Here is a 23,212-nt window from a genome sequence, read left to right as displayed (position 1 = left end):
CATAGAACATTTCCCTACCCCCATTATTTACCATACAAAATGATTGTTTTATTTTTAAAGAATAAAAGGAAGTGTGGCGAAAAGGGTACAACTCTCACAATCATTAGCCAGTTTGCATAAAGGAAAAGCAAATATAGCTGGTAGCATAAACCCATTCATTTCCTCTTCAGCTAAGCTTGTTTACTACATTTGGTTTTACCCAGATTACGTAATCTAGTGTTTAAATTACTGAAGTTTATGTTTCATGTCTTTTAAAATTATCAATCCCATAACATATAATAGCTTGTTTAATAGTGGGGCCTAAAACCCTGAGTCCTGTTTAGTCCCATATTGTATAGAGGCAAACATAGAAACGTGCTCCTTCCTGAGGGATTCATGGTCTAAATGTATGACAAGGCAAAAATGGGAAGCAGATGGTCACATACATGTGAGAGAAACAATCAGCAGAGGAGCTATATGTCAGTCAGTAATTGTGTTAGGCTAAGCCTGAGTGGGGATCTGTGTTTGGCAACACAAGTGGAGCCTCAAATTAGTTATAGCCAATTTTTATGTAACAGAGGGACTGTGTCTGAAATGTCAGTTTTCTTGAGAGTTAAAATGTCTCTATGTGATTCTGTGCGACTGTGCACTTTGGAGAATGGATTATTGGGTTCCAGCCCTTCACCTGAAAATCCTTGGTTGTACCCAATGTCTTTTTAAAACCTTTAACATAGAAACAGCTCTAGAATCTGGTCTTGAGATGGGCTGCCATAGTTCTACAATTCACAAAGTTCCCTTGCTTATACTTTGCTCTTTTCCGAGTGGCAGGCTTGAGAAAACTGCTTAAGAGCATGCCATCAAGGATATGATTTTGATAGCTGTGAATGTATCTTACTGACTGAGGGTCAAACTGAGATGGGGATACTAATTTATGATGGAATTCTATAACTCTTTGAATATGGTGTAAAGCAATCACTGCCTTCTCTGTAGTTTTGACTGGGACTTGATGTGGGTGCTGTCTTCTGGCCTGAAAGTCACTTTTTCTTAGATTTCCATTTACAGAATCAACTGATATAAGCCTGCTTAAATATAGAAGTACTTTCTAGATGCAGATTGTTTCTCAACCGCATATATATATATATATATATATATATATATATATATATATATATATATGCTTATTTTTTTAGCCTCCTGGAATAATTCTGTGCAGATTTATGGATGCTGTTATCAATGAGAAATCCTACTTGGGACATTAGAAAAATCAAAAATGTCAGACAGTGAGCATGAAAGCTACAGCATTACTGCTGTAAGATTTAGTCTGTGAGAAAAAATTGACAAGTCAGAATGCTTCCTAAGTATATTCTGAGGTCATTTGTTCTGTTCAGCCTGGAGGAGACTGAGGGGGAGACCTTATTGCAGTCTACAGCTTCCTTGTGAGGGGGAGAAGCAGACACTGATCTTTCCTCAGTGGTTATCAGTAACAGGACCCGAGGCAGTGGCCTGAAGCTGTGTCAGGGAGGTTTAGGTTGGATGCCAGGAAAAGGCTCTTCACCCAGAGGGTGGCTGGGCACTGGAACAGGCTCCCCGGGGAAGAGGTCACAGCCAAATCTGAGTGTTCAAGAAGCATTTGGACAATGCTTTGGGCACACGGTGTGACTTGGGGATGGTGCTGTGCAGGGCCAGGAGTTGGACTCAATGATCCCTGTGGGGCCCTTCCTACTCAGCTTATTCTGTGCTTCTGTGGTTGTGCCATGTACATTGCCAGACAGTGCCACTCACGAGCAGCATAGCAGCACTCTGTACACTATGAAATCAAGCTCTTTGTTGGCCCATCTGCTGGAAGCTGTTGCCTCTTGTATTTGCCTCTGAGTTCTGTGCAAAAATGATTTATTTGACCTCTGCAGAAATTTTGGGCCAAAGATAACAGAATCTTTAAAATAGGCTGTTGAAGGACTTTGAATCTTTAGGTGACCTTGGTGAACAGAGTAAGACAGAAAAGGAGAGAGAGGTGATCTCATATGTTTTAGATATTGTGAAATTCTTGTAAGTTAAAGTGAAACTTAGGAAATCAGCAATGAAGTCTAAGCAGATTAACTCCTGTAATCCTGTCATTCTATTTTATTAAATCTCTTGGTTGCACATCAGTTCTATGGAAAGGCTCAGTGCTTCTTTGTTTAATTGTTTGTTTTTTCCCTGTTGAGTCTTTGGAAGTGGGTATGAAGAAAAGCTGCTGGAGTTTAGCAGTATGCCATACATTTTTACTTCAGGGAGCAATATTCTGAAAATAGACTTGGATGTCCATGGAGATTTCTTCAAATAAAGGATTAGAGTGTTCTGTGTACATGTGTTTGGGCAGGATTTAGGCCAGGCAGGATATGTGATCTCAGCTCTGGTATTCAGCTGTAGCTTGGTGTGCCCAAAATTCATCTTGTCCTGAATATTTCAGATGCTTCTCATTTGTTTATATCATATGAAATATTGCTAGTGGCAGGTATTGTGGTAGCATTGTTGTTGTGCTCAGAACATCAGCCTCTCTTAATACCAATAAAATTGGATAAAGCCATAAGCAGTTAGAATGAGTCAATGATTCTCTTTTGTAAAAGCAAAAGTAAAAAACCCCAACCCAGCAAAAACTACACCCTTGCACCCGTGAAAAAGAAACCAGCACCAAAACAACCCCAAACAAAACAAAATCCCCCCTAAAATTCAACATATTGGCCATGTAGATTTCCTAACATTGTCAGGAAGTTGTGCTTTTATGTTTGACCATTTGATGGCGTAACCTGCAGCTTTTTATAGGGCAACTGTCGGAGGTCAGTGTGCTCTCCCTCTCAAACCAAATTAATCCTTTGTTTTCTAATTAGTTATCTTTTCCCAAATCCCCCTCTTTCCTCTGCTTGCCTTCCATTCTTCTTGTTCTTTCCATAGCACTTGCCTGCACTATCACATTTTCTCTTGCCATTTTTCACCTGTGTTAACTGTCTTAGATGGAATCAATTTTTTACTCCTGTATTTCTTCTCTACCGTGTCTTTCTAAATTTCAGAGTGGAAATTGGCAAGCTTTTATTTGCTGCATCAGGAAACTTATGGGTTGGAAAGAAACACGGTTCTGTTCTGGCACTAGTGCTTGTAGCAGCTGAGTGTTGTCATTAGAAAACACCGTGGAGTATTGTAGAGAGAGATGGTTTATGTTGTGGAATGCTGAAGTTACAATAGTGAACAGCCAGTCATTTTTAAACCTACACAAGGAGAAAAAAAATAATCCTACCTTTCCAATTGTACTCCATCGACTGCTTGAAAGATTTGTTTTAAATGTCTTGGTCCTGCAAGAGTAAAACACTTTGCAAGTGGTTTCTTCACGTGTACACATAAGTAAGAAGGAACCTCTGAGGTATTTACTGTCTACTGCAACAATGTGGAAATAGGACAACCCCCTCTTGGTACCATTGTGAATTTTAAATTTAGACAGTGATCAAATAAATCACTTGAATAGTATGCTCATCCCCTTGAGCTGAACTGGAATGCTAACCTGCTTAAAGTGAGCATAAGCTTTGCTACAGTGGATTAGGACTCATGTGAATTGTTTAAACAACAACAGTAAAATTACAAAACTTTCAAATATGCAGAGACCTTTTTTTATTATGAGACTTTTTTTCCTATGTGCTTTCTTTTTTTTTTTTTTTCTTTCCAGAAGCCAGGATATTTATAGTATCAGTTAAAAGTTCTTGTGTGCTTGTCAGAACTTCACCCTTCAGATTTTCACAAACTTTGAAACTTAAGAAATGCCTCTGGCATTGCAATAATATTCTAGATATTGGTAAAGCTGTTGTTCTTTCAGACATGTGCTCCAGCTAAGTGGAAAGCTCAGCAAATTGTTTTACATTAAGAATTTCTAAAGAGACAAATAAATTAATGAGATAATTGTGAATTAGAGTATAACAATACTGAAATGCAGATGCTTTTCCTCCTTTAAAAATACAAATATTTCAAATATTTTCAGTATTCCTTGTAGTGAGCTGGTGTGGATTTGTGTGTGCATGCAAACCTATAAGGACTATGAATCACCATGTCGAGCTCACTTCTGTGACATGAGCAAACTATTTTGCTGTGGGTTTTAGAAATTGGTCTGTGCACTTTGTTTCATTCTCAGCATCTCTGCATGAGTGACAACTTGAAAATTCTCAGTGTAGCTTACATTAGAAACTACAAGTCCACACAGTGTTAAGTTTGCACCATTCTTGAAACCTACAAGGCTTTTCTTGTAAGAGAGTGAAGTTTTTGTTGTCCTTGAGATCCCTTTCAGCAGAACACTCCTAGGATCTGTCAGGGTAGTTCATTCCTCAATTCAGCATCCACAGGCAATGGGGCTGGGGTGGGAAAGTACAAGGCAACAAGGATAGTACAAGCAACATGGTCATCCCTGCTGCTGCTGTTTTTGCTATCCTCTCATTGCATACATAGTCTTTACAGTTATAGTTCTCATAATTTATGGATAAACTCTAACTAGTTCTTATCAAATTTCACTATCTAGCTTCCAGGTTTGAAAGTACCCCTGCTGTATGGTTGTAAGTTTCATGGTTGCTGTTAGCCTACAAATTCAAGAGGACAGCATTGCATAGTGTCTGACCCATGGGTGACATTTAGAAGACTTTCTATCAAAGGCCTGAAATATGATTGAAACCTAAATGCAAATTTAAGTGGCCTGGGTATCTGATGTGACTCATTGCTAAGGAGAAGCTGGATTCATTCAGCCTCGATGCACTATGTTGCTGTTTTGCCCTTAGAGCAAGTCACTTAAGGTGTCCTCTATGTCACCATTTCATATCCTTCTCAGAACTTAATATTTGTGCTGCACTTTGAAGATTTATAGCTCTATTCAATCATACTATACTGTTGCAAAGGTTTGAATATTTTTGTGCATCTGTTAAAGGTGTGATCAGTACTTTATGTGAAGTGAATAATAAAGCTTATGAAGAATGAATCATGATGTGTTCCTGTTTTTATGCAACTTTTTACTGTGGTCATTTTATGTCCTTTTTACATTCTATTTTTTATATAGGCATGATTAGTTAATTAGTTATAAGATTTCTCCTTTTCATTTTTGTTCAGATATCTAACAATCTTGCTTGCATTATAATTCTGTCTTGATGTCCTTATTTGTTTTGTATAAGCCATGGCCTAAACATTTATGCATACAGTGAAAGTAAATGAAAAACAAAACCCATGGTCCAGTTAGGAAAGGATGCAGATTTCATTTTAAAAATTCAAAAGAGGTAGCTTGTTTAACTAAACTTTCGAGTGCATTCTTAAGTGCTGTAAATTCCTTTTGTCTGTTTGTACTGAAGTAGTTGGTTAGCTATAGAGTTTTCCTTTAATTTATTAGAGTTTTGTTTGTTTATTTTGAATCTTCTAGGAAATTCTTATAATTCTGTAGATATGTAAAATCAAAATGCCAAAAAGGAGAGCTGCTGGGAGTCACAGCTGCTGGTAAGTTGTCAGCTTATTGTTGTCACTCCTTATATCATGTCCAATGATAACTGGTTTGATGGTCAGCTTCTGTCTGACGTGTGTATAATTGGCTTTTGACCCAAAAGTAAACAAACGATTCTGTATTTGTTCTTAAACTTAAGTTTAAAGTATTTAATTGTATTTGGATATTTTTCCTTTTGTGCTTGCTGGTGATAGTTTCAAGCATGGCTGTTAGTCCTATATATTGCATTCAGACATCTTAGTTAAGTATTCTTTGTACCATCATCTTTGCTTAGCAACATCCTTTCTGAGATATTCTGGGAAACTTAATACTTGTCTGGTGTGTAAAACAGTGTTCATAAATCAAGGTATGTTGCCATATCCTTCTTGCTTATGTTGTTTAATAGTTTTTATATTACTCTCTGTGAGCCAGAAGTGTGAAGCATGAAGCCTTATACACCTAGTCACTCCAGCTTATTACACAACACAATTACCAGTGAGACCCAGTCTTTGGAATATGGCTTACCATGATGGTGTAGCTTGTTCAAGTGAAGAGTGTCTACGTGGTTGTCATGGATCCAAACAGCAAGTAGCTTTCACATTCCAAAATAACCTGGAATTTAAACAAAATCTTTTGGCTCTCAGAAGCTCATATTAGCATTTTCCATTTCATTTAGTTGCTGAAAACATGCTATCTCAAAGTCATAAAGCCAAAATGCAAATGAAATTCTCTAAACCTGCTTTGACATAGCCATAGGTATGCTCCAGATCTGGGTGGTTTTGTGCTGAACAAAATTAACCTTTTTGATGCAGTTATTTGAGCACCTTCTTGTGCTGCTCTTGAATCTCTTTCTAGGCTTTTGGTTTTAAAAGTTGTGCTTGTCCTCCACTGGAAAGGTGCATGGGATGCTGCATTCTCTGAGCAGGCTGGACAGTTGTCACTCTGATCCACCCCTGGCCGTGCTCCATTCGGAGCTCCCACTGTGAAGCTTTCAAGCACCACACACAGCCTCTCCTTGCACAATGTGTGAAGAGATGAGCACTTTTCCTAAGAAAGGTCTCCCTCACCCTAGGGATCAAAGAGAACTAACAGTTTACTCAAACAATACAGGGCTTAACTCTTTCTTTCTGGAAATCATAACTTGCTCTTCCAAGCTGAGCGGAGTGGTTGTAGACACTAGGTGTTTTCTTTTGTTGATAAAAGGTGTTAGAATTCTATGCTGTCCCCTAGAGTTTCACCAAATGTTTAGCTATCAATAGTGGTTTTAATTGCCCATTTAATTCAAATGCCCTGAGGTTTGCATTTTCCTTATTGTTTCCTTCCCTTCTCTAACAACCTTGGCCCCTGTGCTTTTGTGGTACCATTCAAATATTTTCTCTGCTGTAAAGTCTGTTGTCCAATAGCTTTTTTAACAGCTCTTTTTAGTGAGTTCAATTCTTCATTGCAATTTAATTTTCAGTGGAACAAACCTCTGATTTCCATGCATTCTTTCTGATTGTGCCCATGTGTTTCAATATGATTGTTTACATATGGTTGTGTTAATGTCCTCTCACTGCATTTTCATGGTAAAAATCTGATAATCTTTCTGGGAGTGGATTCAAAGCCTTTAAGATTCTGTTCTAAGTTTAGGAAAAAGAGCAGTTTTGTGAAATCAAAGCTGAATTTGAAAATCCTGGGTTGTTTCTATGAATGCTTGTAGTGAAGAAACAATCTTCCAACTGTCAAACTGCACACTTCTCTCTTAGACTCTACAGGGATGAAAAGAAGGAAATGTAGGTAACTAAAGTTGTCTTGGGTCTTGGTCCATTGAAGGAATTGAGGAGGAAGACAAGTGAATAGTCAGTTTTCTTAACAAAAACTACATATGAATTATAATCATGTTGAGGTTATTTATTCTGTCAAACTTTTCTTGAATTTAATTTTTTTTAATATAGCAGTATGTCAGCTCTTGAATTCTGTCATCACACTGCTCCTTGTAAATAAGAAACTTGTCACCAACAACATGAAGAATGTTAGCAGGTGAGATGCTCTGCACCAGTTAACATTTAATGAATACTGTTTAACTTGACAAATCTCCTTGAAGCACCTCATCAGTACTGAAAAGGCACAGGTTGTTTCCTGAGTGGTAAAAACTAGCTGACAAAATGAGAGATCTTTATTCACAGCTGAAAATAGGCTATTTGAAAGAGCTCTGTGGTCTTGACAGTTGTACAAGAGTTTTCTGGAGAACTGCTATCTTTCTAATAGCTAAGGCACCTTGGGATAGTGTTGTCTGTTTAGTTGATTCTGCAACCCACTATCATGTGCCCATTCATGCCTGGCTAGAGGCTCTTAGTCACAGTAATCTGTTAGTGAGGCCCCTTTGGGTCACTGGCAGAAAGAGTTTTATGTTCTGTTTGCTCCACCACTTTTGTAGACCATGCTGGTTACTTTATATTTCTTCCTGGTAACTAGTGATCATGAGCTGCTTTAGATGGCAGTATCCTTGTTCCTGGCAGGCTTTCTGCTGTCTGGACTATGAATCACAACAAAATAAATTTGCCTTATGTTTTACCGAGTGTTTTATAGAATCATAAAATAATTGATTGAAAGAAAGATCCAGTGTTCTAGCCCAGCCCTTCACTCTGTCAATATAGGTCAATATAGGCCTACAGCATGATATGAAACATGTAACACCCAGGTTCAGCTCATTAATGTATGGGAAGCTTTGATCTTTTTGGCCACGTCTGCAGAAGCAGCATATGGCTCTGCTGGGCAGGTAATGCAATGTCAATATAATCTGTCTGTGTTTATATAGTTCTTTATTAGTAAAAATCTCACAGGAGCCAGGGGAGAAAGTTCAGCACCCAAAATTTTCCACTTCTGTAAAAATTTCCTGTTCCTAGTTTGGATGTTAAGTGTCTTCTGATTGCTTACCTCCAGCTTTCAGTCCCAAATGCTAGTGATCTGCCTCCTGCTTAAAGAACCTAGAAGAAGAAATAAACACACTGTTGTATTGCTGTATATTTGTATTTGCATATATCATTATATGCAACATAGAGACATTGATATTCCCTTTAGAAGGGAGTATTTCTGGCAATTTCCCTAGGTCTGTTATTAGAGAAAGTTTTTTGTTTTGCTTTGTCGATTACACTGTTCTACAGGTGTTACTTTCTCATTTTAGACTTTTTCTTGCAGGACAAGTAAAATAATACTGGATAAGAAATGTTTTATGACTGGAACCTCTTACAGCTCTATCCTACAAGTAGCCTAGGCAGGCACAGAGATGTTGAGGTACACACACAGTTTCAGTAGATACTATTCAGCCAGTGTGCTAATCCCACATCCTCTGAACAGAGAGAGACATAGTTCTCCCAGGATTTTCCTGAGAAGCTGTGAGAAAGCTCAGAGGAAAGAATGAGAAACAATTCTTATCTTCACTTGCTGCATCTGTTGTTGTGCACATGTGGAATGTGTTATGGAGATTTGTTTACCAAAGGGTGATTTCTTGATGGTTCATTGGTGACGGTGTTTGGATTGGTCTACTGTATTGGACTGTCAGTAAGGGTGATGAGTTTTCTTAATAACATAGTATAATACAATAAAGTGATTGATCAGCCTTCTGGAATCATGGAGTCAATGCTAATTATTACCTGGCAGGGACCCCTGCTACAATAAGCCAGCACTGAGAAACCATGACAGACAGTTCTCTACATGGAACAGGTATTTTTCTTTCTTTGCAGAAACTGAGGATGTGCAGCCTTTTGTGTGTTTAGAATCTGAGAAATTAACCAATCCAGATGCTTCAAAATTAATTAATGAGAGTGAGTGAGTAAAACCATTTCCTGCAGCTGTCAGTGCCCATAAATCATCTTTTTTTTTTTACTTTTGAAGCAAGACAAGAGCATGAATTTAATTAATGGGTTTGACTTTCTCTGGAAACACAGAGAAATCACCCTACCCACACCCTTTCACAGATGCTGTAAACATACAAATGTTATTGTGTATTTACTCCTGAATGTTTACCAGCATCATTGTGCTAGATACAGTTGAATGCCTCAGCAAAGCAATGACTGCAACAAATCCTTGTTCTTTGGATACCCAGTTCAGAGGAGCAGCAGGTTAGCTCCTGTTTCCTCAGTTCCAGCCGGCTTCTGATTAACAAAGGCATTAGTAATGACTGCTGCAGAAAACTCCGGGGGAAAATAGAAAGAGTGAGTTTGTCTGTTTTCCATGATTGGGAATTTAATTATAGTATGAAAAAAAAGTACCAAGTAGATTTTTTCTGCCACCCTGGATTTAAAAAAAATGGAAAAATCTCTTTAAAAAACTGTCTCTGCAATGGATCACCAGGAATGTCTCTGCATTGTTTGATTTTTATTGTATTTTTAGTTCTACTTTATTAAGTGCAAAGAGACACAGAAACTGTCAGGCTGGGTCAGACCCCAGTTCAGTGCTGTAGTCAGCACCAGCTACCTCAGAATGAATTGTGCAAACAAATACCCCAGGTATTATGGGGAGTTGGAATTACATAAAATTTACATCATATCAGTCATGGCTTTAAGTCTCTTGTGTTTGAAGATGTTCTCCTAGAACATTTAACTTGTTAAAAGTTAAATTTGATTTTGTCATTTTCATAGTTGTTATGCTGAACAATGTTTAGGTTTTTTCTATGGAAACTCATTATACTATTTTCTTTGGTAACAAATTCATAGATGGCAATTGCCCAGACTTGTTATGCTGGAGGAGGAATTTTGTTTACTCCTGGGCTAGTGCCCTTTTTGACCTGTCTGAATGTTCCCCCTTGTTTACGTTGTTATGTAACAAGGTGGTGACACTTTTCTTCTAGTCTGCAAAGTGTAGGATTTAATTGTCTAGATATCTAAAGGACCTGAAAAATGTGTACAAAGAGATGTGGCCTTTTTTTAATAAGGGGGAATTATTCAGAACATTATTTGAGCTCCTCTATATGGATGGGACTTTTGGTTAGTGTGGATGTCTGAGATGTGGTGATAATCTCCAAGTAAATTGGAAAATAGAGGTTGTACATTCGAATACTGAAAAATAAGCTTGAAAATACTGAAAAAATGGTTGAATGTTGCTTTATACGCCCTATGCCCTGTGTTGCCTACAAGTGAGAAAGTATTCTGAAAACTATAGGTGCAGAATGGCATTCACCCTCCTATGATTACTGGAACTGTGTGATGTTGTACTAAAAGTATCAGTTCTTGCTATTTTCTTTTTTTTTTTTTTTGTTGCTTAGAGAGTCTTCTAGGAAAAGATAATTCTGGGACCTCTAAAATTCCTAACAACATTGCCAGACCTGTGGTGAATGCATTTATGAATATTTACATGGAAGTTAAGATTTGGACTAAGTGTTAGGAGTGCAAGACACTGAACATTTCAATCTGGCAAAATCCTCAAATGTCTTTTCCTTTCCCTAAGATGCTCATATCCTCACAAGATCCATGATCCTTATTTTTTAAAAATTTGTGGCAAAAATATCCAAGATAAATTTAAATTAAAAAATGCTTCTCTTTCTCTACATTTAAATGTTGAAACATACCTGTAGCTGCACATCTAGGTATAGAATAAATATTTTAACTTTCTCTTCTATGTATAACATGGTCAATTGAAGGTTGATATTTTTTGAAATTATTACTACAGCTATATCTGACAGCATTTTATAGCGTAGAAAGAATTCATCATCCTGATTTCATCAAACACAACTTTGTGTAAAGGCCATTTTGCACATCCTGAGGTCTTAGGTAGGGGTGATTGGAAAAGTAAATCATCATTCCATCTGTATTACTGGATAAGCCTCTTTTCAGTATAGGGAATATAGAAGAGGCTGCATTTCTTCTACTCCTTTTTACCTAGGTTTGCATCATGTATTAATATGAACTGTAATTTATTGCTCTTTAGCCATCATTGCTGTGTGTTCTGCTGTGTCTTCTCTGTGGCAGTGGGCCTTCCTTCAAGGGCAAGAAACTTGTATGGTCCTTAAACTTGGTGAAATTGGACTGTGAATCACCTGTACTTCAGTGTTAAACTTGGCTCTTTATTGTTTTATTGCCTGATTGCTGAAGCCTCTGACAAATTAAAGGCAAGACCTTATCCACAATCATATCCTGAGTTTAGCTGTTCACAGAATCATGGAATATTCTGAGTTGAAAGGGATCACAAGGTTCATTGAGTCCATCTTTGAAGTGAATGGCCCATAGAGGGATTGGGCTGTGGCAGTGTTAGCACCATGCTCTATCCAGCTGAGCCAATCTCTCCTGTCTCTACATCTGCCACAGCTTGGTGGGGATGCCCTGGGGGAAAGGCTTGTTTCAGCCTTTGTGCTGTAGGGGCAGACACTGAGGATCGGTGCCAGCCTGTACTGCTGTGGTGTCACCAAGCAGTCAGAGGTGACCTAGAGCTAGCAGAGCCAAGGCTGTGTTGTAAGCCTGACCTCATGTTTCCTGATGCTCTGCTCCCTGCAGGCCCTGTCTGTAGACCTGCTGTGAATCTTCTCTTCACTCACCCTTACTGAGGAGTTTTTGTCTATATTCTTACAGCAAATCATGTATTTACTGGTGGAGGGGAAGGGGAGATGTGTGTGCTGTAGATGTCTCTTCTCACTGCCTTTTTTATTAAAACTGTCTGATGTGGCATGTACTACCTGATGTAAATATATCCATGTGATTAGGTAAACTTGCCAGCTTTTATCTGGGTTGCAGTTACCTTGTTTAGGGCCTGTTTCTGTAAACAGGAGCACCCAGGCATCTCCCCATCTCTGACTGTTTTCAGGCAGCAGTGACAAAGCAACATCTAATTTAGCTACAAAATTTAGTAAGAGTGTCATTCACTGTCAAAAGTACTTTTGTTGGCAAAGAGCCACGGGGAGCCACCTCTAGAAATTGGGTCTCCCTTGTATTTTTGAGGATGTGGAAATGGATGACATTAAATCATGGGCTATAATTCAGACAATGAGAAGTTTGCAGACTGATTCTGTAAGTAGAAAAATCCCTTGAGGAAACACATTATGTCTGTCTATAAATCTGTCAGTCAGAAGATTAGAGTCAGTCAAAAATGAACTTACACAAATGGCTTAATAGTAAAGACTGTGCTAATAGAGGTAAGAAATTTAGCTGAAGTCTTTTGCTTAAGGTTATGAAAATTGGGTGACTTTGAAAAATTGTATTTCTTTTCTAGAAGATGTAGTAGAAAAATGTTCTGAGCTATAATTAGTTGAACATGATGCTTCTGTTGCAACATTAGGAATAATCATAATTACTTAAATTCGTGGTTGGAAGAATCCCAATGTGCTTAGCATTTGGTTATATATATTTGGATAACATATATAGCCTTTAGGGCTCAGATTTCAGAGTGGGACTTATTGATTATAATTTGTAATTGTGTGACTATTATACTGACACAATTAAAGAATGAGCCAATGTGAAACAGAGGTGCTTCAGATGACATTTTGAATCCTCAGTGCTAGGAAACACAGACTTAGGAGCAGGTTCTTTTCATCATTTTTGCTATCTGCATACATATATATATGTATATGTATATATATATGTATATAATCCCACTCCCTGTAGTTAGAGTTTGGAAAGTCCTGCACTACCAAATTTAGTTTTTAATAATGTACATTCCTCTAGAAAGGTAAGGGAAATGCAGTGGCTGCTGCTTCTTCCTCCTGTTTTTGGTAGAGTGCATCCTCCTTTTGAGAATGAGTTTTTCTTGAGAGGGTGGAACCAGGTTTTGTCTTGCTTCAGAGCAATACTAACACTGTTCCACTGATGGAGAGTGCAACAAAGGGATGTGTGAATGCCCTTAATCTGTAGTTGACATTCATTTAGGTAGCTCATCTTACATTGTAATTGGTGTAATCAACCCTTGCTAAAATGACACATATATTTGGTTTATTATTTGTTATGAAATACTTGCACCCACAGTGTGAACACTCCGGTCACATCTTTGGGGTGGGGTTTGTGTTTGGCTGACAGCTTTCTGGTGTCTGCATCAGAGCAGCAGGAGCACTTAGTCCTGGAGAGCCAGGACTGGAGCAGGTGTCAGTGAGGTGAAGTGTTAATGTGAGGCTTACTCAATGCTTACAGTTTTCCTGAAGTTCCCCAGGTTGTGTGTGGGAGGTGTAAAGCTGTACCCAAAGGCCAGAAAACCCCATTGCCAAAATAGTCAATAGCTCTACCTTTTTCTCCTTCTGCTTTCTGTGTGTGCAGAGACCAGACTGTGGTGGGGCACCTCCTCTGGGTGAGAAACATAGGAGTTTTTTGTTAAAATTTAAAGTTCCCATAAGGGCCTACAAGACACATAAAATCCTGCTGCAGCTAGATTGTCCTTGTCCATTTGAAATTTATATCTTTAATGTTTGTATTATTTTCATCCTCCAAACAAATGAAAGCTCAGATGGAGGCATCAGCAGTGAATCCTCTCAGTAAAGCAGGAGTAGCAAAGATGAAGATTTTGAAAGTTATTTCAGCAAAGCAGGCAGTAATGAAGAAGATTTTCAAAATGAAAACAGTTCCCTAATGTGGTTTTTAGTATCTTTTCAAACTGGGTAGCAAAGGTGTTTCTCAGACAAGCTACTGCAATTCAATTAGTCTGACCTAATTTCTATTTCTTCACTTTCTGCTTTCCACACTGATACAATTTTGTTATGGCTTGGAAGGGATTTGGGTACAGCACTGTTAATTGACAGAGTTTAAATACAGGAAATGTTCCCTAAAGCTTTCTTAGTCTGTATGCTCATTTGAGCTAAAAAAACTTAAAAAGGACTTTTTTATTTGGGCAGATGAAAGTTTTTAGAAGGAAGGTAAGCATTGTTGCAATCCAGGGCAAATGTAGTTTTTAAATTAGGAGTAGAAATTATAGGCCCACTCTTCTATATTTAGATCATTCTCTTTGTGCTGACTGCTCACTGTGATACACAAAATGGCACAAACTCTCACTAAACACCTATAAACTCAGTCGTGTGCATCACATCCCACAGTTAGCAAAATTACTTATGCATTTAAAGCAACTTTATCTAGAAATAGAAATTCTTACTGGACTTTCTTCAGCAGCTTCTGTTTTCTTTTTTTGACCTAATTAAATGCTAATTTAAAATGCATTGACAACATCAACATTTGAAAAATATTATGGAGTGATGGTTCTAGGTTTCAAGCCTTTGAAATAAATCAAAGGTCTTCTCAAAGCATGAAATTACTTTTTCTTGCAACCCATTCCTTAATTTAAGATCGCTAATCCTATGAGATTGACAATCCAAGCAACTCTTTAAGACTGAAGCCCAATCTGGCCATAGAAATGGTGCTGCTGTGAAGCAAAAATAAACTAATAAATAAGCCAGATTTAAATCAGTCCATCATTCTTTTATACCGAATTGCTTCAGTTTACTATACTAATGCAACACCACCCTTGTTTTAGAGCTGTGAGTAGTACACATTGGTCTTTCCACAAGGTGGAAATGATTCTGCAGCTGAAGCAATGTGACTGTGGTATTTAATACAGGCTGGGTTGTCACATTTCCAGTGCCAGGAGACCCCTGCTGTGTGCTGGTGTGAGACTGCCTTACTTGGCAGGTGTTGGTGCTTACTTGCGATATGCATATGCAGGATTGAAACCACAGGGGTAGTTTTAAATGGTGAGAGGCATCCTTCCTGTTTGAAGTCTTTGTTCACTTCACAAAGAAGGTCTGAAATTCAGGTATTCATTTCTTTGTTGTCATTTTAACTTACTAACTGGTGTGATTTGTACGTAGTCCAGGGATGTTAAGCAGAAAACATAATGAAAAGTTATTAATACTCAATATTTCTTTTGATTTTTTTGATTCAAAAATGTTATGTATCACATCTTGAATGAGCTTTATCAAATTTTGAGGCTGCTGAGGATATATATGTCTAGCAAAGACTTCCTTTCTCTGCAATGCAGTCACAGATGATTGATACCAGTCCTACAGTCATGTGATTTCATTCTGTCAATGGATGTTTCCTCAGCTTTGACAAAGCCTATTTTTTAATGTTAAAATCAGGTAAAATCCTGGAGTTCAATTATGCATCCCAAAGAACTCATTTTTCTTCTCAGTTGTTTAAACTCTTTCTCAGGTTCTACTGACAGGGATGCTTGTGTGGACCAGGGACTGGAGCCTACAGGGGTCTGTCTGTCCCTTGCAGTGTTTTACATTTTGTGCCGATTCACTGCATACATTTCCCAGATTTTGACATCTAGAGGCATTCCCATTTATTATATATTTTTTTCCAAATGGCATGTGTTAATAAGGATGAGTAGGGAAAGGTAAGTCTGATTTACAGAAGCTACAAAGATGTAGCTTTGTTCAGGTTGAGAAAATGCAATTTTCTTGTGGTTTCTTTTTAAAATTCTTTGTGAAGAGACTATTTCCCCTTTATAGTATGATTCTTGTGATGGTCTTTACCTATTTGAGAGAGCCTTAAGGTTCTGAGGCCCCTGGAAAAAATATCAGGGCATAGTTTTGGTGCTCCTTCCCAGTCTGATATCCAAAGAACTTGGCTGCTATCCTGTAGGAGGATGGATTGTAAGAATAGAGATAGTGCTGAAGGCAGTCTTGCCCCTGAGGACTGCAGCTGTGCTAATTACCAAAGAACAGGAACAGCCCTGCCCTTAACAGGTCACAGCTGTGTCCAGTAAGGATGGGTGTTATAAAAGAGTGGGGTAGCTGGTTGGGAGGAGAGTTGGAGTCAGTTGGCTGTGCTGATCTGAGGACCAAGGGTCAGGTGCTTGTGCAAGGGACAGTAAGGGTTAGCATGTCTGCTAGGGACAGGAAGGGTCAGGTGTTTTTGTTAGGGGCAGTAAGGGTTAGTGTGTCTGCTAGGGACAGGAAGAAGTCAGCTGGCTGTGCAGAAGGAAGAGAAAAGGAGTCAGTGCTGCCTGAGAGATCTCACAGAGGGAAGGTATGAAAGTCTTGCAGGAAGATAATAAACCAATGGTGACAGTCACTTCCTATCCACTGTTGACTGGTGCCAAACACTGATGCCAACAATTGGTGGCCTGTATGGGGATGGATCCTGACACTGCCCCAGTTTGGATCACAGTGCTGGAATGATGAGATGGTAAAGAGACAGTAAAGTGGTTGAGTTACTAATGGAGACCCAGATAACAGCTAGATTCTATCAAATCCTACCTTGTTCAAATCAAAAAGACATCAGAATTCATTTCAGCGAGGATGGACAGACAAATCTGCATTAAAATGTAGTCACTGCTCTCCTAACCCTTCTGCTACCTGATCAAGTTGTATTCTACACATCTCATTGTGATGAGGTGAGGAAGAGGTCTGAAGGAATAAGATATTTTTGTCCTTTACAGGAAAGAAGGCCTTTTCGCACTGTCCTACCTGGCATATTACCTTCTGAAATCCTTTAATTGTATCAAGCTGTATGTTTCTTTTTTGTCTCTGTAGCAAAATGTTCTCACAGATGTGACTTACAAGTGACTTGCTGTGAATTTTCCTGTCACAATTAAATTTCTGTGATGCTGAATTGCTGCTAAGAGTTGGCCCTCTTCTCACCCACTCCTTGTGTTGTATGTATTCAACAGGAGAAAGTGAATTTGAAGCTTTACAGTGAACAAAAGTGCTGAAAAAACCACCAGTCTGCTGTGGCTAGAGTTTGACCCGAGATCATAAGGTGAGAGCCTGTGGTCAGAGGCCTGCAGAAACCAGTGCACTGCAGCTGAGCTTGTCTCTAGGGTGACCCCTGGCTCTGAGTGCAGCATTGAAGTGGCCCCTGGCAACAGGGAGGAGTGGTTTTCCCCAGAGGTGAGACAGAGTCAGCTCTCTGCTGATTTCCTTCTTTCTTCCTGTAACAAAGGTTGTATTTGTTAGTCAGCTCCTTGTTCAGGTGGTGTTTATAGCCAAAAACCAACATGAGAGTTTGCAATAAAAGCCCATGGGTTAATCTGCAATATCTGTACTTGTGACATGGTGTTAAAATATCAGCAATCTAAAGCCTGAATTGGGAGAGGAGAGAGAAAACTCTTCAATGTTGTTACCTCTAGAAAGGAACACTGTATGTGATGCTGTGCAGAAGGAACAAAGCTTGGCTAGTTGAAGTTATATTGAAAGATCTGTTGTTTGGGTTTTTTTGTGGTTTTTGGGGTTTTTTTTTGTTTGTTTGTTTGTTTTTTTTCATTTATTAGCTTTTCAGATAGCAGAAAATTTTTCAAATGTGAAAGAAGAATGGAAAGTTGAGAAATGATGATTCCATAGGCAAAGGCTAAGAAGAAGGAAATAGGTGAAAGCATTAATATAAGGGCAATTAGCGGTGTGTTTTGGGTGGAGCAATGATTGGAGAGGACACCTTTGTGATTAACAGGCCTGACTAACTCCCAGCAGCCTGGTTGTGCTTCCTGCTGGCACTGCCTGCCTGTGCTCTGTTGTTCTAGATGTGGGTGCACTGCAGGAGGGGTCCATGGGACACAGCTCTGGTCCAACTCCAGCTGCAGTCAAGTGCCATTCCATGGAAGAACAATTCACAATTCCCTGCCTAGCTGTATGGGATATTAGTTTTTTTAATGCATGAGACACTGCCTAACAAAATTGTGTTACTGGGCTTGACAGCATCATGGTTGACAGCAGCATGGCACTGGTAGATCCCTTCGGTCTGAGCAAGGCAGCTTGACAGCTACATTATTGAAAGCAACCTAAAGCTCACAAACCTGATGTTTCCTTGGCTTTGGAGAGTCCCTGCTGCTCTGGGTGAGCTCTGAGCCACCTCCTGCCCAGTGGAGACACTGGAACCCACTGCTGCCAAAGCCACATGAGGCAGTGGTCCCCACGGGTTGAGCAATAACCTCCTGATGACACTTATGTGGGATTTCAGCTACCTGCAATTATGTGCCTCCTAAACCAAAAGGGATTAAAACCCAGAGCATTTATTTTTCAGGGATAATGAATTCTTTAACAGTAAGCAAGATGGGATTGTGTTGTGTCTCCTTATTCTCCCTAAAGTAAGGACGTGCTGAAGGCTGGATCCAGTCTGGAACAGTCTGGGTAATCTGGAAATGTTTAAATATGGTGTGTGTTGTTAGGTGCGTCTGGGACAGCCAAAGAAGTCCCTTTATCCCTTGTGGTGCTTGTAGATGCTGTAACACAAACAGGGAAATGCTGCAAACCCCTGATGGCAGCTTGGAAACAAGGCACCTGGAGCCTCCTTGCATGGGGAAACCCTGCAGGAAGGGAGGGAGCAAAACCCCAAAATATAGTGGGAGCTGGGTAATTGTACACTGGGAGTAACAAACACCTTGGAGTCTTGCAGGTGTCTCACCCAGATGCTTCAAAAGGCCATTCATGGAAAGCTTTATGGTAGTCAGTTGCTATATTGCTTCCTTAAGGAGACCTTCAGACCTCCTGGAAAGCAGAGGAAGGGAGTGGAGAAAGTAGGGTAGAGCTCAGGCTCTGTCAGGCAAACATTTGTTACCAGGTCTTTAAAAAAGGTTTATTGACATGAAGGCTAAATCATATTTGTGTTGTGTTTTGCTGGATTAAAAATACATTGTTTCTCAGTGAGAGAAAAGTGAATTGGCTCAGTAAGATGATTTTCTCAAATCAGGCATTTCTAGCCTTTGTTTTCCACATAGGTGTGTTTTTTTTTCCCTGGGGAGGAAAGTATCAAAAGATCTCTCTGTGTGGGAAGGTGGCATGGGGAGGGGGTGAAGCTAGTTCTGCAAACTTGCTTATTTCAAATACCACCCTAGAGAGAGGCTGCAGATTTTTGGAGACTGAGCTCCATGTGGTAAGTGGGAGAGGGTTTCTGTGCTATTGATTAATTTCAAATTGTGTGGGATTTTCCTGGCATAAATGCATAGGGTCTTTGCCAATTTTAACTTAATTTTCCTTCTGTCAAAGGAGCTGCAAAAGCTGTGTGAAGAGGATGTTTTGTGGATGAAGGACTCCAGGATCTGCAGGCCTTGATGGAGTTAACCTTTCCATCTTGTTTGGGAGAAGGTGCATGACTTTTCCTGGGCAGTGGTGTGTTTACTCATGTAGTTTCTTTTGCAAGAAACTTTCTTTTCCAGAGCCTTACTCAGGAAACTGTGCAAAGCACAAAAGGCTTTTTACAATGCATCTTTGATTATTGTGCTTCTTACTGGGAATGCCATGGAGATGAGGAAAACCAAAACAACCTGAATAAAGAACAAATCCTGCAGGGTAGCAATAGATTTGTACAGGCTGGAAAACAGGAGGTCCTTAAGAGATTCAGTCCTTGGGTTAGAGAATTTGTGCCAGTGTCTAGGTAAGCTGTTCAACCATGTTAGCACTAAACACAGTGAGCTCTGTGAACAGAGCAATATTGCAAGCTGCAGGAATGTGAGATAAACTAGAACTGTACAGGCCAGAAAAAAGTCTGTTGTACTGAGCAAAGAAATCTCAGTCTTTTAACTGAGATTAACTTTATTTCGTGTCAAGAGCAGAACATGCAAATCTAGGCTCTTTAATGGCATGATGCTGAATGATACAAGCCTTGTAGCACAGAGCATACCACTGCTGGATTATTTGTCCTGAATGCACTTTAGAGAAATTCAGTCCGGTTTTGTTTATGCTAACAAATACTCATTTAGTGCAGCTGTTACAGCAGTGCAAAGCATAGCTTTGCAATAAGCTGAGGCTCATTTCAAGTACTGGCCTTGTAAAACTTTTTTTTTTTTTTTTTTTTGCACATTTGCCTTTTTTACATCAAGCTAGAATAATGTAGAGAATGGAAAAGAATGTCAGAAAATAAGAAGAATCAGTGGTTTACAAACATCATAGTTGTTGACAGATGCAATTTAATCATATGTAGCAACTTAACAGGCTAAAAATCAACAGATTTGGGGGGAAATATGAACATTTGACTTCTTGGAGGGCAAATAGAACCCACAGGGAAAATAGACAATGTTGGTTTCTCTATTTCAAAGAAAATTTATAGAGGAGAGAGGAAAACAAAATGCATTTTCTGTGGCTGTAAGAGTTCAAGTTATAACTGGATTTTCAAATTGGAATGGAAACAGAAGGAAAAGGTACTGAAACCTGTTTATAAATAGCTTGAGTTTTCAGAGTTACACACTTAGTTTGTCACTGGTAGCACAAAGTGAGTTCTACATAAAGGAATAGGTATGACCCACAAAGCACATCCTATAAATTCATTGCTCAGACAAAACCTATATTTTCCTGGCAAGACTGAAACAGAAGATGATGAATGAACAGCTTGGCCACCTGCCCAAATTCGTAGTTCCTAGCAGGTCTGAGAATCAGACAGCTATGCACAGGGCACAGTGTTTGGGCTAAGGCATACACATACACAGTATAAGGGATTTTGAGAAGTGAAAGTAAAACCTGGAGAACAATATACTTGATGCAGAAGAGTCAGGTTTGAAGGAAAAAATTGGTTTTGCCCATTTTAAAAAACAGTCTTTACCAAGTTATCCTGTATGGAAACAGTGATAAAAATAATTCTTCTTCATCAGAAGAATTTTACATGTTATGGGAGCAAATTTAGTTTATTCTGTGAGCAAAATAATAATATTTTTAATTATGTCAGGTATTGGTGGTCCAGAGTTCACATAAGTGCCTGGTTTGTTAGGGGCACCAATTGTTTCTAATCAGGTAATTCAGTGAATGCTGTGCCTGGCTCAGGCAGTTATTTCTGAGACAATCTTGCAGCCTGTAATCTAGACCTGCTTAGATCTAGACACCTGTGGGAATGTTTGAGAAAGATCAAGTATATGCACTAAAATTAGGAATTATTCTAAAACAGTATAAACTATGTAATTCAGCTTCCTTATCGGATTTTAATAGTGTCTTCTCTCTCAGATCAGGGACAGACTGAAATATATTAAAACACCTAATGCACTTATTTTTCTTTCACCTTTTTTTTTGGAGAGGGGATGGTGGTGGTGGTTTGTCTTTTCCCCCAGATTCACTGCTCAAGATGCTTCTCCTACACAAGGCTGCTTTTACATAACAAGTGTGGGAAAAATACCAGGGTGCTTTTTTTGAACCTCGTTGTTCCTGAATATTTGACATAAAGATTGGTCAGCAGAGAGTAGTAAAGCATAGTTACAGAGGACTTTAAAATGGATAAAGAACCTTTTAAAACAGAAAAAATATTCAAAACAATTATAAGTCACACTCAAAAATTTTCAAGAAATGATTCTGATACAATACTTAAATAAAGGCCCTTTTATGACTTTTTCTCTTACATGAATTCTTTTTGATTCAATGTGCTTTCTTTGCTTTTGAATACAGCACTTTAATCTAAGTGTAAAGCATAAGATAATTTGATCTAGAACCCTTTAGAGTGCAGGTGAACTTTTCCATTTGGTTATTTTAAACTAATTTCCTTCACAGACATTGAGTGATGATGGATGGCTAAGGGAATGATCACACACAACAATTTAATGAACAAGAGCAAAGAGGTCTTATGTTATAATTACTCAGAACAAGGCAGATCCAAGGTATTGGCCACTGCATCAAAAAGGTCCAAATGTTACTAAAACGTGATAATGCTGAGATAGCAGTGAAATGCAGCTGCATTTCTGTAGTATTATTGAATTGCTGATCTTGATTGCATTTGCAACCTTTATTAGTCTCTCAGTAAAACAATACTTGAAAATTATAGGAAAGGATTCATTGCCTTAAAAGACTTAGTTTGTCTGGCATCAAGACAACTTAGTAATTTTTTTTCTTCCCTTAATCTTGTGCAAAAGAATGGGCTATATTCACCAAAATTATCAATGAAGATTGCACTATCAGGTCTAATTTGCTGGAGTATGTTTTGCCTGTGGGGTTTTTTGTGATGCTGTATGCTAACACCAGGCTGACATTTCCAGCAGAACTCCTTGCTCCAGTGAGCAAGGTGTGTCTCAGGTCACACTGCCATAAAGCAAATATCTGCTGCTTGTGTTGGAACTTTTTTATTGGTCAACCTGACATATTGCCCTGTGACAAGAAAGTCACTGGGTTGGATTTTTAAAGAGTGTTAGTCTCTAGAGGCAGATTTGGTTCTTGGGGCATTTGGGGGACTTGGGTTCACATTCTGTCTCCTACCCAGAGATGGGGGCTGATTTACCTGCTTGCTTCTCAAACCTGGCTTTCCCCCACATGGAAAATTTGGGTAGCTATGTGCTTTGGGACAAATAGTTTCGTTCTCCAGGAGGAAAGTTAAGCCACACTGATTTCTGTGGTGCCACTGTAAAGCTTTATTGTGGAAGGATGGCAGGGAAATGAAAGAAAGCTGAGGCTGTAGTTTGATGGATACTGGGTGCTGGTAATTGGCTGTGAAAACAGAAAGCTGACCTTTCCCTGGCATCTTTTTGCCCTTGGCTTTCCTGTTTTCTTAAACAGTCTTTGAGGTTTTTTTATCATCTGAACCATAGCAAATCCCTATGTTTTTACTCTATATAAACAAAAAGAGAAGGTAATTAATGGGATAATTGCACAGAGCATTAGTTTTTAAAGTATATTGGTAAATACTAGCTAACCTTTTAGCAATCTGTGTGCATTCAGGCAAAACAGTGGAAAATGCTCCCAAGTGATTTTAATTTAAAAAGAGATGTTAAAAGACAAAAATTGGACATGGCATATGGTGGTATCTCTTCAGGCCTCTGGTAGCCTTCCATTCAGGGCTGATGGCTGTAGTTTTTGTTTAATTTACAATGAAAATGAAATCTTATGGTATTCTTGGTGCTTATCCCTTTATCTATGTTTGTCCCTGAAATGGTGCCTGGCAGCTGAATCTATTATCTTTTCTGTGCAGA

At 38.9% G+C, this 23,212-nt stretch overlaps 1 protein-coding gene across 4 annotated transcripts in view; it reads right to left on the bottom strand.

Moving 5' to 3' along the window:
* PGCKA1 (PDCD10 and GCKIII kinases associated 1) overlaps positions 1–23,212 on the bottom strand; it is a 39,800-nt gene that overhangs the window by 11,194 nt on the left and 5,394 nt on the right. For 3 of the 4 annotated variants that reach the window (XR_013339803.1, XM_031504564.2, XM_031504563.2), the window contains exons 2-4: positions 8,369–8,418; positions 5,978–6,064; positions 3,251–3,305 (exon numbers count right to left, since the gene is read on the bottom strand). The gene's annotated coding sequence lies outside the window, so the exon portion shown is untranslated. The remainder of the gene's footprint in view (positions 1–3,250; positions 3,306–5,977; positions 6,065–8,368; positions 8,419–23,212) is intronic. The other variant, XM_077782573.1, reaches the window with a different exon arrangement.

The sequence above is a fragment of the Lonchura striata genome, chromosome 4, assembly GCF_046129695.1.
Source record: "Lonchura striata isolate bLonStr1 chromosome 4, bLonStr1.mat, whole genome shotgun sequence".
Classification (NCBI taxonomy): domain Eukaryota; kingdom Metazoa; phylum Chordata; class Aves; order Passeriformes; family Estrildidae; genus Lonchura; species Lonchura striata.
Note: the sequence above shows the minus strand (reverse complement) of the source record. Positions and strands in the feature narration are given on the sequence as shown.